The 14766-nt window shown below is 47.2% G+C and overlaps 1 long non-coding RNA gene across 8 annotated transcripts in view; it reads right to left on the reverse strand.

Moving 5' to 3' along the window:
- LOC106016989 (uncharacterized) overlaps positions 1 to 14766 on the reverse strand; it is a 54615-nt gene that overhangs the window by 3325 nt on the left and 36524 nt on the right. For 7 of the 8 annotated variants that reach the window (XR_011808016.1, XR_011808015.1, XR_011808014.1 and 4 more), the window contains 7 exons: positions 14392 to 14484; positions 13517 to 13583; positions 11205 to 11360; positions 9436 to 9628; positions 9222 to 9347; positions 7929 to 8043; positions 12 to 5213 (listed from right to left, as the gene is read on the reverse strand). This is a non-coding gene — a long non-coding RNA (uncharacterized lncRNA). The remainder of the gene's footprint in view (positions 1 to 11; positions 5214 to 7928; positions 8044 to 9221; positions 9348 to 9435; positions 9629 to 11204; positions 11361 to 13516; positions 13584 to 14391; positions 14485 to 14766) is intronic. The other variant, XR_011808009.1, reaches the window with a different exon arrangement.

Below are 14766 nucleotides of genomic sequence, written 5' to 3' on the forward strand. Positions count from 1 at the left end.
CAATAACATACCTGAAGCAGCACTCAGCTTCGGGGGTTTTCATTGCACAAGCGTGGCCTCTTCCCTGTTATTTTTCCTGTGATGAAATATCTGCAAAAGAACTACCCTCGCTCTGAGAAAAAAAATCTAGTTAGCAGTAATTGCTGACATGACCCTATGGAAACCTTAATGACACCAGCTAGGCCAAAATGATGCTTAAAGTAGGCAGCTGTGCCTCCACCAAGCCAAAGCAACAAGTGCCACACCTGAATTTTGACAAGGGTGTTGAACCTGAAAAAACACTACCCAAAGGAACAACTATGGATGAGGATGTGCACAAAACACCAATGTTTACGTATGCTTTGCACCTCTTTTCTATAAATATCCCCTTTGCTCTTCAGAAAAATACTTATCTACACTGAGAGCCAAGACCAGGCTGTACTTTCTTCCTTTTTTTTAATTTTTTTTTAGCCTTAATCAGAGGACTCAGCCTTAGTCAATGTCATAATTTGGTTTTGGCAATCTAACACACAGGAGCCCTACACAGTAACACCAGCTCAGACATAAAACATCAAGCTAGGGCATAGCTGGGATATCCAATTGCCTTTACCCAGATACTACAGTCAGCATATGTCATCCTTAATAGAGTTTCAAAACAGCCTCCAATATTTGCAGGTTGTAGAGCAGTCTGTGTGCTGGAGCATCAAGAGATTTTAGGACACTCCAGTGACCTTGCTTCAGCACCGCCTGATGCTTTCAGCTGCAGAAATTTCCCTTCCCTCTCAACACCTACATATCACCTTCCAATTAACAGCTATAAAAGAGAACTTCCAAAAGCATCTGCAGTTTGTCACAGTCTACATTTGACGATAAGTTCATTAAAGATCAAATATCCGGATTATCTCTAAATTCCTTGTTTGTTTCTGTCTTCTGTTTCATCCTTCACTCCCTCCATCGTTCGTCAGAGGTCCAAGCTGCTGTAAGTGAACTACTGAATGTGCGACAGCACGATCCATCTAGGAAGCCTAATCCAAGAGCAATGATTTTCTTACGCCTTCTACTTTCTCAAGGCCCAAGGGTTTTTATGGGAGCTTGCTAAGGAACTATATTGATTCGCCTGTTTGTGTAAAAATAATCCATGTTTCCTTGACATGTCTAGAGTACAACATACCAGCAATAACTTGCATACTTCTGAAGGTCTTTCTGCTTGTCAAAGACCAGCACGCTACTGGCTTTATCAAGAGGTCTGAAACTTGCTTGTGGAACGCCAAAGAGGCCTTTCCAATGACTGATGCAGTAAATCTGCAGGGCTAACTCGTTAAATTACCAGAACTGTTAAGTCTCACCAGGAGTAATTGCTGTCTTATGCAAAAGATGAAATATGCTCATCCGGAAAAGGAAATTTCACATCTCTTAGCTGGTAATGAAATAACAGCCCATCACAAACTCCTTCCAGACTATTCTTATTTGAACATGCTCCGCATCCTTTTCCAAGCCAGCATTTTCTGGCCAATAAACCCCCCTGGGAGATCCTCTCTCTCTTCTTCCATCTCCGCATTTCCAGCTCCAGCCTTGCTTGGGTAGCTAAGCAGAAGCCAGCTGAGAGTAACAGCGTTACCCTCATAATATGTACTACAGAAAAGCGTTCCAGAGTTGTGGTCTGAAGGATTACCACGTCCATAGGGCTGAAATGTTTTTGTGCAGCTCTGTTTTGTTTGTAGCTTCTGTAGGTCAGTGTCATGACATTTAAAGCTACTGAGGAGAGGTCTCAAGATTTGTAATGCTTCCCTTGCTACTGCCATTGCAAAGAGCTTACTTACTGTTGCAGGAAAAGGCTAGGAAAGTTGGTGATACTGGGATATTTTTAATAGGAAACCGATCTTGTAGGCAGCCTCCTGCAAATATGTTAAAAGTGAATAGCAGAAAATATTATATTTTGGAGAAACCTGTCAAAATCCCAAGATCACAGGTGCCACATGGTCTCGTGTACTTACACGCATCCTTTGTGGTAGAGGAACAACAGCACTTGTTAAAAGCACGTGCGGATGGAGTGAATGCAACCTGTGGCATCCGAGTGCTGAACAACCACAACCACCCAACTCTCACTGCAGAGCAGCAATTTCCCAGCCAGCTCCTGCCTCTGTTATCCCTTGCTGACTGCCAGGAGTTGCACGGGACCCAGATGCTCAGGCCCATGCCTGAGCTCTCCTCCACAGCAGAAATCTGCACCAGTGTTGCTGCCCAGACACCTCCATGGGCAAAGAGACAGGGATGGTATTTGCAGTTACCCACTTACATCATTGTGCTGTGTGAAAAACTGTCCCTCCTTACTCATCTAGTTTTTGGCTAAAAAGGTCTTGTATTCAATTACATCCTAAGGCACATCTGGTTTTAACAGTGCAGACTGGATACTTGAGAAACCACAGAGAGAAGGTGTTTGGGCTAAGAATGCTCTTGTGATAAAAAAAAAAAAAAGTGTGGAAAGTCCTCAAGTGTTTGTTTAGAGAAAGTAATTTTCATTTAAATGTTGGCAATATTTCAACAATTTGATTTTAATTCTGAAGTGTTGAAAATGCCCTCAGATAATTTCTGTAGCATTCTAGACCCCAAAAGTGACTGCAGAAAGCAAGACACCTAAGAAATCAAGTTAACTGCAGAGCTGAAACTCATTTCCTGTTTTCTAGGAAAACAGGAGAGGGCCAATGCGCTTAAGCCTTTCTGAGAAAGATCTTCTCACAAGCACTTTAAACAAGACTAGAGTGATTTGTCTTATTTCCCCCAAACTAAACAGAGCTTGCCCCTTGAGAAAGCCCCTAAGGGTTTCACATGACATACTGATCCATATCGTTCACTGGACTTTGGTACAGAGTATCCTGCTATCCTGCTGTAAGTACTGTTTGGATTAAAGATGGGAATGGTCTAAAATTCATTTCCAATAGAATTTAGAATGAAATATGATTTAAAAAAATCAATTATACCGTATTCGTGCTCTGAATTTCACCACAGCAGTGGTCAGGCCATTGTGTTCAGATTTGGTCTTGCCATCAGGAATTAGGTGAGCCTCATGCAGCAGTGCGCATTTTCTGTTTCATCGCCATCTCTGACTTCCCCACCTAACAGAATCCTGAAATTTGTGCAAAATCAGAAAGCTTTGTTGGTTTGGGGTCAAAGTTTGACCCAATTTCCAGTAAAAACAACGTATCGGTCCAAATTCTCTCAAAGTCAGGTCTAGGCTTACTGAACCCTCAGTTCATTGAACTTGGCTGCAATATGTAGAGCTCATTCTTCAAAGAAACCAGGTGAAATTAGGTCTTTAGCTCACCTCAGAAGAGCTAGCAACCCCCAGCTATACAGGTCTCAGCAGATTTCCTTTGCAGAGATTTTGCTAGCAGCACAACTTGTAACACGATTTGCCTGCATCTAGCAAGACGAGATGTTGCAACTGGCTGCAACCACTGCTGTTGCTTCATATTGGTTTCAAGGGAGCACATTCCTTAATACGGTTTGCTAAGAAAGCTGGTTTCCATTTAAAAATGAGAAAAAAAAAGTCTCTGAGCAGGCTTTTGAATGCTCTCCTTTGTTAACTAACACAAGTAACAGGCCTGAATATGACAACGAGCTTCACATCACCAGTGTGCCTCAGAGGGAGGAAATGAGTGAAGAAAAGCAGCTCGTGGTACATCAGCTCAACCAGCAACCAGGGTGAGTGTACCCGACAGAGCACAACCTGCTGTCGGGCTGGCTTACACAAAGAAGGAAGATATTAGGATGACAAATATGAATAGTGTTCCTCTTTGCCAGGACTTCCCTTCGCTTGCAATCACCCAGCTTCATTGGACCTTTGTGCTCACAGAGCACCGGGACACGATGTGTTTCCCCCCTAGCAAAAAGAAGAAGAATGTCAACTTGGCTTTTGCTAAAGCTGATGGTGTTCTGGGAGGAAAGGGTATCCCAGCACCCTGCTAGCACAGCTACTGAAAACTCAAAATACCTGCCCAGAGATGTGCAAGGTGCCCAGGTGTCCTGGATGCGGCAGAGAGACCTCCTCCTGCCAAGGAGGCAGCTTGGATACTGTGTCCAACAGGCATTCAATGCAGCACAAACTCCAGCAATTCTGCAGGTTTTTGCAGAATTAAAACAAAACCAGTTGTGGGTACGGACCGGAATGTTTCCTGGCCGTGCCTGAGGGTGCAGGAGGTGGGTGCTGTGGGTACCCCAAGTATTAACCAAAATTTCTCTGCTGAGGTCTACCAGACTCATGGCCACAGCTCAAGCTCTGTGCTGTAGCTCTGTGTTTGAGGGAGAAAATGGGATGCTCACTTTAGCATAACTACCAGTGAAAAACTGTATCCCTCCCCTATGATCAAAGCTGAAAAACCTCCAGGAAAGCCAACTTTAGTACAACTTTTCTGTCTCAAGCGTCTCTACAATCTTCACAATAACAGCCAATTTCTTTACGTGACCAGCAATTGCTTGATGCTTACCCTGAGATATCATAAAGGGGCCTTACTTCACAGAAGAGAGTTCATCCTTCAAAAAACAAGGCCATTTTAGGTATTGACAGAGGAAAAACAGAAACTGATACCCACAAAATCCTTACTTAGATTTAGAAAATGCAGCCATTGACACATTTATATTTTCATCTCGTTCTATCGTTCTCCAGATTTAACATCTATCCCAACTTTCCATTCCCCACAGTAGCTTTGGGTTTTATCTCAGTCTTGGCATTATTAACCCACAGACACTTATTCTTCATGAGCACTTCTATTTGGAAGCAGATAAGAAATTAAAGCTGAGTTAGTTTATTGTTGAATCACTTTATATAACAGACTCAGCGCGTTAATCCTGATGTATGTGGTCTGGGGAGGCGAGCAGAGAGGGCTCTTATGTCGTTTTGGGGAGGTTTTTCTCCTCTGCGTCTAGCAGATGTGGTAAGGCAACAGCAATAAATCAGAACAAAGGAACTAAAATACTGAGGCTTTGGGGAACATGTGTTTTAGAAGGAAAACTTGGCGCACCACTGAAAGCAGTATTGCCATGTAACGGATGTTTAGAATACAGATGTAAAAGAGACAGGCCAATTTATATGAATAACAGCGACTTACAGGTCTGTGCAGCTTTCAAACACTGCAAGCTCATCTGTACTCCTGGCTCTTCCTGGACCTGGTCAGACAGACCCCAAGCTCCAGTAGAGCAGCACACCTCGTCTCCAAGCCGTGCTGTGACACATCAGGCTGCAGACAAAGGATTAAAGAGTTAGAACCAACCCAGGTGATCAATATATGGCTTTCAAGGACCAAAGCTCTCCAGCTGCTGTTGACAGCCCCACTGCAAACCTAAGTCAACTTGAGACATGCAGCAGGAGGAGTAATGCCTTCCCTAGGACCTGCACATCCCTCCTGCTGTAGTGGTGTGGCAGTGGTTTCATGCAGCAAGAGAGGACTCTGCCGAGGCTCCCTTCCCAGCCTTGGGCAGGCAGAAGTGCTCAACAGAAGCACTAATTACTTTGAAGCAGATTTTCCAAGATATTTAGGAGGCTAGGCAGGAAGAGGAGGGTCGGGTGGGGTTTTTCAAGGCCTCCAGGTGGGTCAGATTCAATCCCCAGCGTGAACTTTTTCCTCCTCTCTCCCTGCAACCTACTTGGGAACTTCCGAAGGGCCACTAAGCACCTTCCTGCACCGTCAGGCACCTCAGTATCTCTGCAAGGCTTTGAGATTTCATATCACAACCCCTCCTCTTGTGGGCTGCCCCTGGGACTCCAAGCCAAGCCGGTGGCCATGGGCCAGCACCAGGCAGACCAGGGCTAAGGGCAGGAAAGCAACCCCAGAAGCTGGAGGAGAAGAGAAATCCCAAGAGGAAGAAAGGGCTCCTGCTTGTCTGCCCTGTTCCTGGTAACTTTTTAGAGTAAATGGTCTCTATTTCATTTAATGCAATAGTTTTGCCACCAGTCCTCTGGCCAAATAGTGTAACGTTAAATACACCCTACGCAGACTTTGCCTGTGATGTAGGCTTTGCCTTTCCAAATTGCCCCTTGCTTTATCAGTTCCAAGCTTAAATAAAACTGAAGCCCAGATGCTGAGAACTGAGATGGGGAATGTGAAAAGAGACAGAGGGGGAAGACACCATAAAGGTAAATTAGGCAAGCACAGCGTGGGGGTGACCGATGAGCTCAGACCTGTGATGAGTCCTTACTTTAAGCAGCAGATACAGAAGCAGGGGCAGCAGTGGGAATGACCAGAAGCGAGGAAAGAGGTGAGCTGCTGGAAGCCCTGCCAGCACGGCAAGGAGCTTCTCCACATCAGCAGTCCTCAGACCAGGCTGGTATTTTACAAAATGTGGCTATTTATCACCCAGTTTTGGAAGGGCGCATCAAAGAAGTCATTCGTATCCTGCAGCAGTCAGGACAGACCTTCTCTCCTGGGAAACACCTGGGAGATGCACTGATTCTGGCTCCATCGGGTCACACGAACACAAGTAACCCAAGCAACCTCGAAGGCAACTTCCCCTCACAGAAAACCTCTCTAAGCCTCAGTAAATGAAAACCAAAAGAGATTGGTTTGGGCTAGGAACAGAGGACCTTGGGCAGGTTACATGACTAATGACAAGGGAAAACGCAAAGCCATTTGGAACAGCATTGAACAGGATCCCAGCATCGCTGGATTCAAAGGATAAATGTGCAAATGAGGCCTCCAAAATCCTGTTGCTAGTTTAAAAAAAAATCCAAGCAAACAAAAAACTCAATGAATTTGGGGTTCTTTATTCATTGCTTTCCAGTTATTGAGCCTGTGGAGCATATTCAGGTCATGTTTTCAATCTTTCCTCCACCGTTACAAAAGATGGAAGTATGCTTTATAATATTACACTAATGCAAACCAAAATTCCCTCCCTGGTCTGTTTCAGGATCCACACCTCTGAGGAAAGCTCGGAGCATTGTCAATTTGCGAGAAAACAGAGCAGGAGAACTGGAATTCCAGGGGTGGACGATCAGGGGTGAACTCGGTGCAGACATTTTACAAATCAGCCAAGGCTGAGTTACTGTTAAAAGAAGAAATCAGGAAAAAATAAGAGCTGTAACAAGCCAACCCAGTCAGAGTCTTTAGAGAAAAAGGCTGGGTCACTGAAACACAGAGCTTTGGCTGCTGCTGCTGACCAGAGCCCTGCTGTGGGAGCAGCCAGGACCACCCTGCCCTTGGGATGCTGGCAGTGGGATAGCCACAATCCCGCCCAAGAAGTACCCGAACACACGAAAACTCACAGCAAATTCCCTTCCTCCTGCCACGGCACCCAGGGTCCTGCACCGCAGCTGACAAACGGGGTCAGGGCAATCTCCAGCTAAGCTGGCTTTCTGCTGGCTCTGCATTTTCAGCAGCAACACAGAGCAGATGCAACGGGGGTCAGGATCTGGCCCCCCACATGCATAGTTTTCAAGATTATCATTCAGCAGAAGCTATTGTGAGGAGGAAAAAAATGCTGAGCCCAGAGCCCAAGTTATTTCCCTGACCTTGAATGCTTTAAAACATAATATTTTATTTGGCCGGTTATGGAAAACATGTGGCGAAGCCTTCATTTTTTGGAAGGTTTGTCCTGCAACACAAAAGGAAGGAAAATAATTGAACTTTTATTCCGCCTCTCCCTGCTATGCACATCCCTGCACCCACACAAGCTGCTCTCACTTGAATTTTAAGTCCTGAATATATTTGATAACTGTATTTGCTCAGCAGAAATACCAACAAGGTCTCAAGCAAAAACTAACACGCTGGGCTGTGGGGTGGGGGCAAACAGGAAAGTGCCCCCACGCCAAGTTCACATTAAGTGAAACGGAAAGGTTCAAAATGAGGAGCTATAAAGAGATGAAAAGGAAGAAGGTCAGGAAAAATTTCCTACAGGACAAAACACTCACTCCATTCCTACCATAGTTTTTTCAGTGATAAACAATTTTAATCTCTTACCCGAAGACAAGGCTGAAAGACCAATTTGCAGCACCATTTTTGGGGGGAAAAGGTTTGCTTTCAGAGTCCCAGTTCCAGATTTGACCTGAATTCAGCCCTCAGGCAAAGCCTTTCCCTGTTTAAAAATGAAAAGGGAGCAGGGGGAGAAGAAGGAGGTCAGGACTAATTCATTTACCTCCCCAAACCCCCGCACGTGCCAATGACCTCCAGTGACAGCAGCTGCAGGAGAGGTGGGGGTTGAGGAACATTATTTCGGACAGGAGGAGCACTGCAAGAGGGCTGCCTGGAAACTTGTTTGCTGTTTTCACCATCCTTCCAACTGTTACTGCCGTATCCCACTCCCTCCTAAAACTTTCCAGCAGACACTAAATAAAACAAAGGGAACCTCTCCAAGTAAAGCTAGAAGAGCTTCAAGCCCCCCAGCAGCAGAATGAGTGCGAGCCTGCTGCAGTGACAGTGACACACAGGGGAGCTCAGACTTCCCCCAGGAAGGCTGATGCTGTTGGGATGCAGGTAAAAAGATGCACATCTAACCCTGCCAGCCCAGGGAGGTTTATTTCCAGATGAGTAACAGCATCAAGCAGCAGTAGGAGATAACCTTCCCTAGCCTTTCTACCTGCTCCCATAGATAAATGGGATGGAAAAGGTATTTCTAGACACCTCAAAACAGATAATGGGTTGTGGTTGTTGGGACAGCGATAGCTGTTGTCCAACTTCCTTCTTCAGGGACAATTCCCCCTTTTCCTTAAAGCCTCCCCCCATCTGAGCAGGACCGGTAACTCACCTCCTTTTCCCCTGTCGACTGACCAACCAGCCCTGAGCCCTCTAAGCTTACAAGTAACATTCAAGCCCACTATTTAAGGCACCTGCACTCTGTATTCAGCAAACCAGTTGCCATTACCAGTGGGTGTGCTAATCAGGCAATCAGTGACAGCCCCTGAGCGTGGTGCCCGCAGCCCCACCAAGAGCTCACCGCTGCTCAGCAGCTGGCGCTTGGCACCGCGGCTGTGCGTGCCTCAGGCTGGCACAGCTTCGGAGATGCCTTCCCCTGGCGTGGGGCTGCAAGTGATTCATTGTGCTCAGGCTCCGTTGTTGGCATGCCAGCCGTGCTGTAAAAATCTGGAGTTAATAAACTCCGCTTTCAGGTCACAGCAGTGCTTTCCAGGGTGTAGCTTTGTAGCTAGCGCGGGCCGTGCTCGCTCCCGCCCCGTCAGCTAGCACAGCTGCTGATGAATTTCCCATTGGAAAAAAGCAAAAAGAAAAGAAAAAAAAAACAAAAACATGGCCACATACACGAACAAGCTGAGGGAAAGCCTCTTGCTCCACTTTCTCCTGCTCCCTTTGACATGGGAGGGGAGCCCATGGTTCCTCCGCCTAACCATGCGAGAAGCCTCCTGGCACCTGCAAGCTGGGCTCCCCCTGAGAAAAAATGGGAAAATGTTAAAAAGAAATAAAAGAAAAGCGATGTCGCAACCCCTTGAATCCAGGGGAATCTGAAAAATGTTACCTTAGCTCCAGGTAACAGAATTGTTGATGTCCTGGGCAGCACCTTGGTGCAGCGAAGCAGGTTCCTCCTGGGAGGGCTGTTCAGCCCCACTGGCTCCAGCCCCTCTGAGGGGCTCTGGCTTTGGGGTATTTCTGTTTTCCTAGGCCTGAATCTATTTCACATCTGGCCTTTGACCTCTGCCTCATGTCTGCAGCTGTGAGATAGAGGAATTCTGCTTTGCTCAGGAGCGAGTCGCGTTGGAAACTGCCCCAGGAAAGGCTGTTACCCCGCACGGCACCCAGTTCATCCGTGGAGCCATATAAATAACAGCGATTCCTTTACTCTCAGCCATATTTGCAGCTTGTGTAAGCTGGATCGGCATCAACGGAGCTCCACCAGCTTACATCAGCACGAGAACGCGGCTCTGTGTTTACACGGCAGGGAAATTGGGCCTGCAAGGTTTGGAGCAGGCCTGGGGGCAGCAGGGCTGGGGAGCTGAGGCAGGGGACGTTTCTGAGGAAATGTCCATCAGGCGAAACAAAATATGTTAGGAGCAAAATGGGGAGCTGGGGCTGAAGGAGAGCTGCAGGAGGCCCAAGAGAGCCCTGATATGGACAGTCAGAAGGTCACGACCAAACTATGGTAGACACCAGCTCCACAAGACAGACACAGCCAGTGTCAGCAGCTTTTCTCACCAAGAACCAAAGGGATGGAAGCGTTTGCGTTCAGCCACCCAGGAGAAAATCAGCGAGCACAGGACAGCTGCGTGCAACTATAGCTAATCCCAAAATACCAGTTCTGTACCCAGTCCTGAGCAGCAGGTCCTGTGCTGTGCTGGAGGTGAAGACGTGTGCAGGCTCCACCCTGGTCACGTCACACCCTTTAGGGTTAATCAGGGCTTGCAGCCATCCTCTGTCCCCAGGTTTTCATGGAGATTTGCTCCTGGGAGAATCCCATCCCGCAAAAAAGCCAGAAAAACATCACCTCACTGACAAACATCTCAGCCCCTAGGTACCTGGATTCAGCTTGGAAACTGATGTGGGAATGAGGCCGAGCACACAGTGCTGTGTTTCACACGTTGCAGTTGTCTGTAGGAACACTGACTGACCCAGAGAGCTCTGCAAAGCAGGGCTGAGCATTTATAACCCCATCCTACAAAAAACTGCAAGCCATCAAGGCTACCACTGTTAAAACAAAATCAAAGCCTGCAAATAAGCACCTTAAGTAAGATTTTGGCAGATCTTTGGCCCTTTGGTTAAAAACTGCAATCCCTGAGCTCCGTGCTCCCGTTCAGCTGCTGCCTAGCCCTGGAAGTGCCTGAACTTGCCCACTGCATCCTGATTCGTGTCTCAGCCTCCAGAGGCTGCTATCCTGCTCCCAAGTGTGGCCAGAGCTGCTCCAGCCCCAACATCTCTGCTGTCATGCACCTGAGCACCACCAGGTCCTGGTGTCACTGCCCAGGTCTGGCAGTGCTGTCCCCATCCCCAGCCTGGGAGCCAGAGCGGGTAAAAAAGTGGTGGTGAGAGATCCCAAGAAGTGCTCCTGCAGCAGCCCAAGGAAGCTCCTGATCCAGGTCCTGCCCCGCAAGGTGCAGGGAGCTCACCAGCAGCCCCCCGAGCACCCAGCTGCCCTCTGGGGAGTAAGACACCGAGTCCCAGGCTGGGTGAGCATGAACAGGAGCACAACCCGTGCTGTGGCAAGGACACCAGGTGCTCAGCAGCTATGAGGCCTTTCTTTGATGAAGGCCAAAGCATTTTACAGCAGATGTTCACAGCAGAGCCTTCAGTTACCTTTGAGCCACCCTCCTTTTCAGGTGCTTTGTGGGGTCAGTGTCCCAGACGATGCCAGCCCAGGCTTGGGTCAGTGGTGTCTTTTGCTGCTTTTTCTTGTATAACTGAAGCTGGAGGTAGAGCTCTGCTTCTGAAATCCTGCATCCATTTCTCCTCCTGTCGTGGGAACAGGGTGGATTCAGACAAGTAATAAAACACACTGAGTGCTTGTGGTAATAAGTGCTGAGCCCCAGCTCCCCCCATGCCGTAATCCTCTGCAGTTTTCTCTGGGGCTAGTGCTTATTTACCCGCTTCCAAAATTCTTAGCCTGACAACTAACGATGCATTAATCACTGTCAGAGTGGGATCTTTGTTTCTGCTCTTCTGCAGGCATCTGTCAGGATCACAAAAGATTAATTACCACAGCAGGCTGGGTGCAGGAACACGGAGACTCCCTCTGCATGCACATTCTTCACTAGATGCCCCGCATCCCCTTTGGCAGCCACTCTGGTCTGCAGAAAAGCGCACCCCTTCTCCCAGCTCTTTCCATCAGCTAGAGCAGAGCCATCCCTCCTGATTTCTAGCTCCCCCTGCTTTCATTCCACTTCAGGAGCTGGCTGTCTCCCGAAGACGTGGGTCTTTTTTCAGCCTCACAAGCAGCACTAAGAAAATCATCAAAATCCTTCCCCGCCGCAGCACCCTGCTCCCTTCTTCATTACAAGAAATAAGCCCAGCAGCAGCCTCGGGGAGACATTTAAGCTCCACCACAGCAGCTGAAGCTTCAGCCCTTGTTACCTCATCATTCAGAAGAGCCCTGGAAATCCAAAACACCCATTTTATTTTGCACCCAGGAGCCTGGACCCAGATGTCCATGGGGAACTGACACTGCCAGGTGGAGGGATGTGAGGGTTTGCCTGCACACTCCTCCAGAGCAGATGCAGTTTGTGCCAATAGTTAAGTCGTTCCCTACAACATGGGTACCTGTTACCAAAGGTAAAAGGAAGGAAGCCTTGTTTAAAGCATCTAAAGTGAAAATAAATATAAATCATTTGTTTTTACTCAAATACAAGCTACTCCCACACAGAGGGGCGAGGAAAACCCTGCCTCGGCTGCCCTATGCTGCTGAGCACTGCCTGAGGAAGCCTCTTTTTTTTTTTCCCCTGCCATAAATGTTTCTGTGCATGATTCAGCAGCCGTCTACAAAAAGCAATTTGGAAGATGAATGAGTTCACTAGGACAGGGAAGAACTGCGAGAGAACATCTCTCTGGGCGAGAGGAGATGTTTCAGCAGACGCACCTCTCGTTCAGGGTTTGGATGGTTTGGGACCTGTCCGGCCCTAGGAGGAGCAGGAGGGATGGGGACCCTCACACAAGGCAGGATTGCCACCTCCACAGAGTGCTGCCCATTTACCTCCTCCCATCCCCTGCAAGCCACAGCAGATTTGTGTCAAGGCAAAGCACCTTCCCTCCAGCAAAGGGGCTCGAAGCAGCACCTTGCTACCAGGCTGCCCGTGCTTATTTTGTACAGGGACTGAAAATCACAACATGCCCTAAGGTGTGGTTTCAGGACAACCCTGCAGAGACTAAATGCTCCAGGTTTGGCTGAAGCAGGATGTGGCAGAGCAGCCCTCCTGCTCCCCTGGCCCATAACAGACACGAGGCTGCTCTCATCTCTTTGTTTTATCACATCACAGTTGGAGAAATTGTGCAAACCCCTCCTAATTTTTGGCTGTAACAGGCCCATTGTTGCATCTTGGAATCTGGACCCAGCTTGCTTCTTAGGAGTTTTCAATAATAAAAAAGCTTTCCGAGATAGGGAGATAATTGATTAAGTAACCACTTGCAAATAGTTAACCAGGGAAGAGTTAAAACATGCATCCCAAAGCTCCTCTTAGGTATGAGGAATGGGGTTTAGCCATGGCTTGGAACTGCATGTCTTTCAGAGCATTCCCTGCTCTTTATCTCACCCTTGCAATCAGACAAATACAGATACTTTTGCTGGAGCAAATTCTGCTGCTCTTAGTGCCAGACTGGGCTTGGCCTTTATCTGGGTTTCTGTGGTAAAGATGTGGCAAGTCGTAGGCACTTTTTAGAAATGCCAGCTCCAGCGGTCATGTTACGCTCTTACTTCAGCACACTTTGAGTTCCCAGCCTCTCTGATGGCTGAAAAAGGTTCAGAGAAGATTAACATTCAAAGCATGAAAGCGCAAGCACCAAAAGGCCCCGGCAAAAGTTATTACCCATCACCTCTGGGGATGCCTAAGGCAGTTTCGCCATTTCTGGGGATTTGCTTAATGGATTTTGAAAGCCTGGATCACACACAGTCCTCTTACTTTTTCTTAAACAGGTCCCAGGTGCTGGAGCTGCTTCAGTTCTCGTTCCTCTCTCTGTGGTAAAAGCCTGAGAAGCAGGAATAGACAAAATCAGGCAAACAAAATCAAGCAGCAAACAAGATCTAGCATTTTGCATATAGCGCAACAGTTTTGTTCTACCGATCTTTGAGCGCTTGGGCCCATTTACAGAGGGAGAAGGCTGGGCACAGCCAGCGCAATATAATTATACTGCTTCCGATACAAGTTGAAAGTGTATATGAATGCCTTTTCCCTTGGGGAGATTTAGCTTATACCTCCTTCCCAGAGACAAATCTAAAGCAGTTCTTACTCCCAAACTGGAATTCTCTAATCATTACACTGCTGGAGATTTGAATGTTCAATTTGCACTAGGAAATTGCCTCCTGTCAAGAAACTCGAGAAATTTCTGTAATCCCAGCAGTGTGAGGGATCCTCATGTCTGCTGCCCTTCAAATACTTTCTGTCCAGAGCTTTTCAGCCCGCTGTGCTGCTTATAAACGCCCGAGAAAGCAGTTGAGTCTTCTTAGAGCTTTACTTCTTACATACTTATGAATTTTAATTGATTTTCCTGGTTCCAGCTGTCTCAGCAGAAGGACGGAGCTACACTGACCCACACTTCTCTCTCCCCAATGGCAAGTCTATTTGTGGCCCTGCACAGTGTCGGAAATAAACTGCTTTTCTTGGAGAGAACCACTGGCAAGCATCAGGCTCGCTACAGAGGGCACAGCAGTCTCAAAGAGACTCGTTTCAACTCGGATTTCAAAGTCCTCACCAAGGGGTTTGGAGGGTTGGAAATGCTCCTGGGAGTGGTGGTGAGGGGAAGAAGAGGCAGGAAGTAAAAAAGTAAGATTCCTCACCCCGTTCTATGCTTGGAAAACAGTCCTTTGGGGTCTGCCTGCTCCCTTCCATCATATTTTTTTCTTATAGCTGGAAATCTCACTAGTGCAGCCCTGAGAATATTTTAAACGACTCATTAATGTTTGCATACATACGCCAGATGCTTTTATTTTTTAATAAACAAACCAACAGAAACCTCAAACACCCTCCGAGAGATGGAACATTTTCCCTCCAGTGAAGAACAGACTGACTGCTTGTGCAAGAGAGTAGAAGAAGGTAAAACAAAACAAAACAAAACAAAAAAACACCCACACATACACTGCCACCACCACCACCCTCCCCCAGTAAATAAATAAATAAACAAACAAGCAGAAAATACTTTATGGACATTTCTT

Source organism: Anas platyrhynchos, chromosome 3 (genome assembly GCF_047663525.1).
Source record: "Anas platyrhynchos isolate ZD024472 breed Pekin duck chromosome 3, IASCAAS_PekinDuck_T2T, whole genome shotgun sequence".
Classification (NCBI taxonomy): domain Eukaryota; kingdom Metazoa; phylum Chordata; class Aves; order Anseriformes; family Anatidae; genus Anas; species Anas platyrhynchos.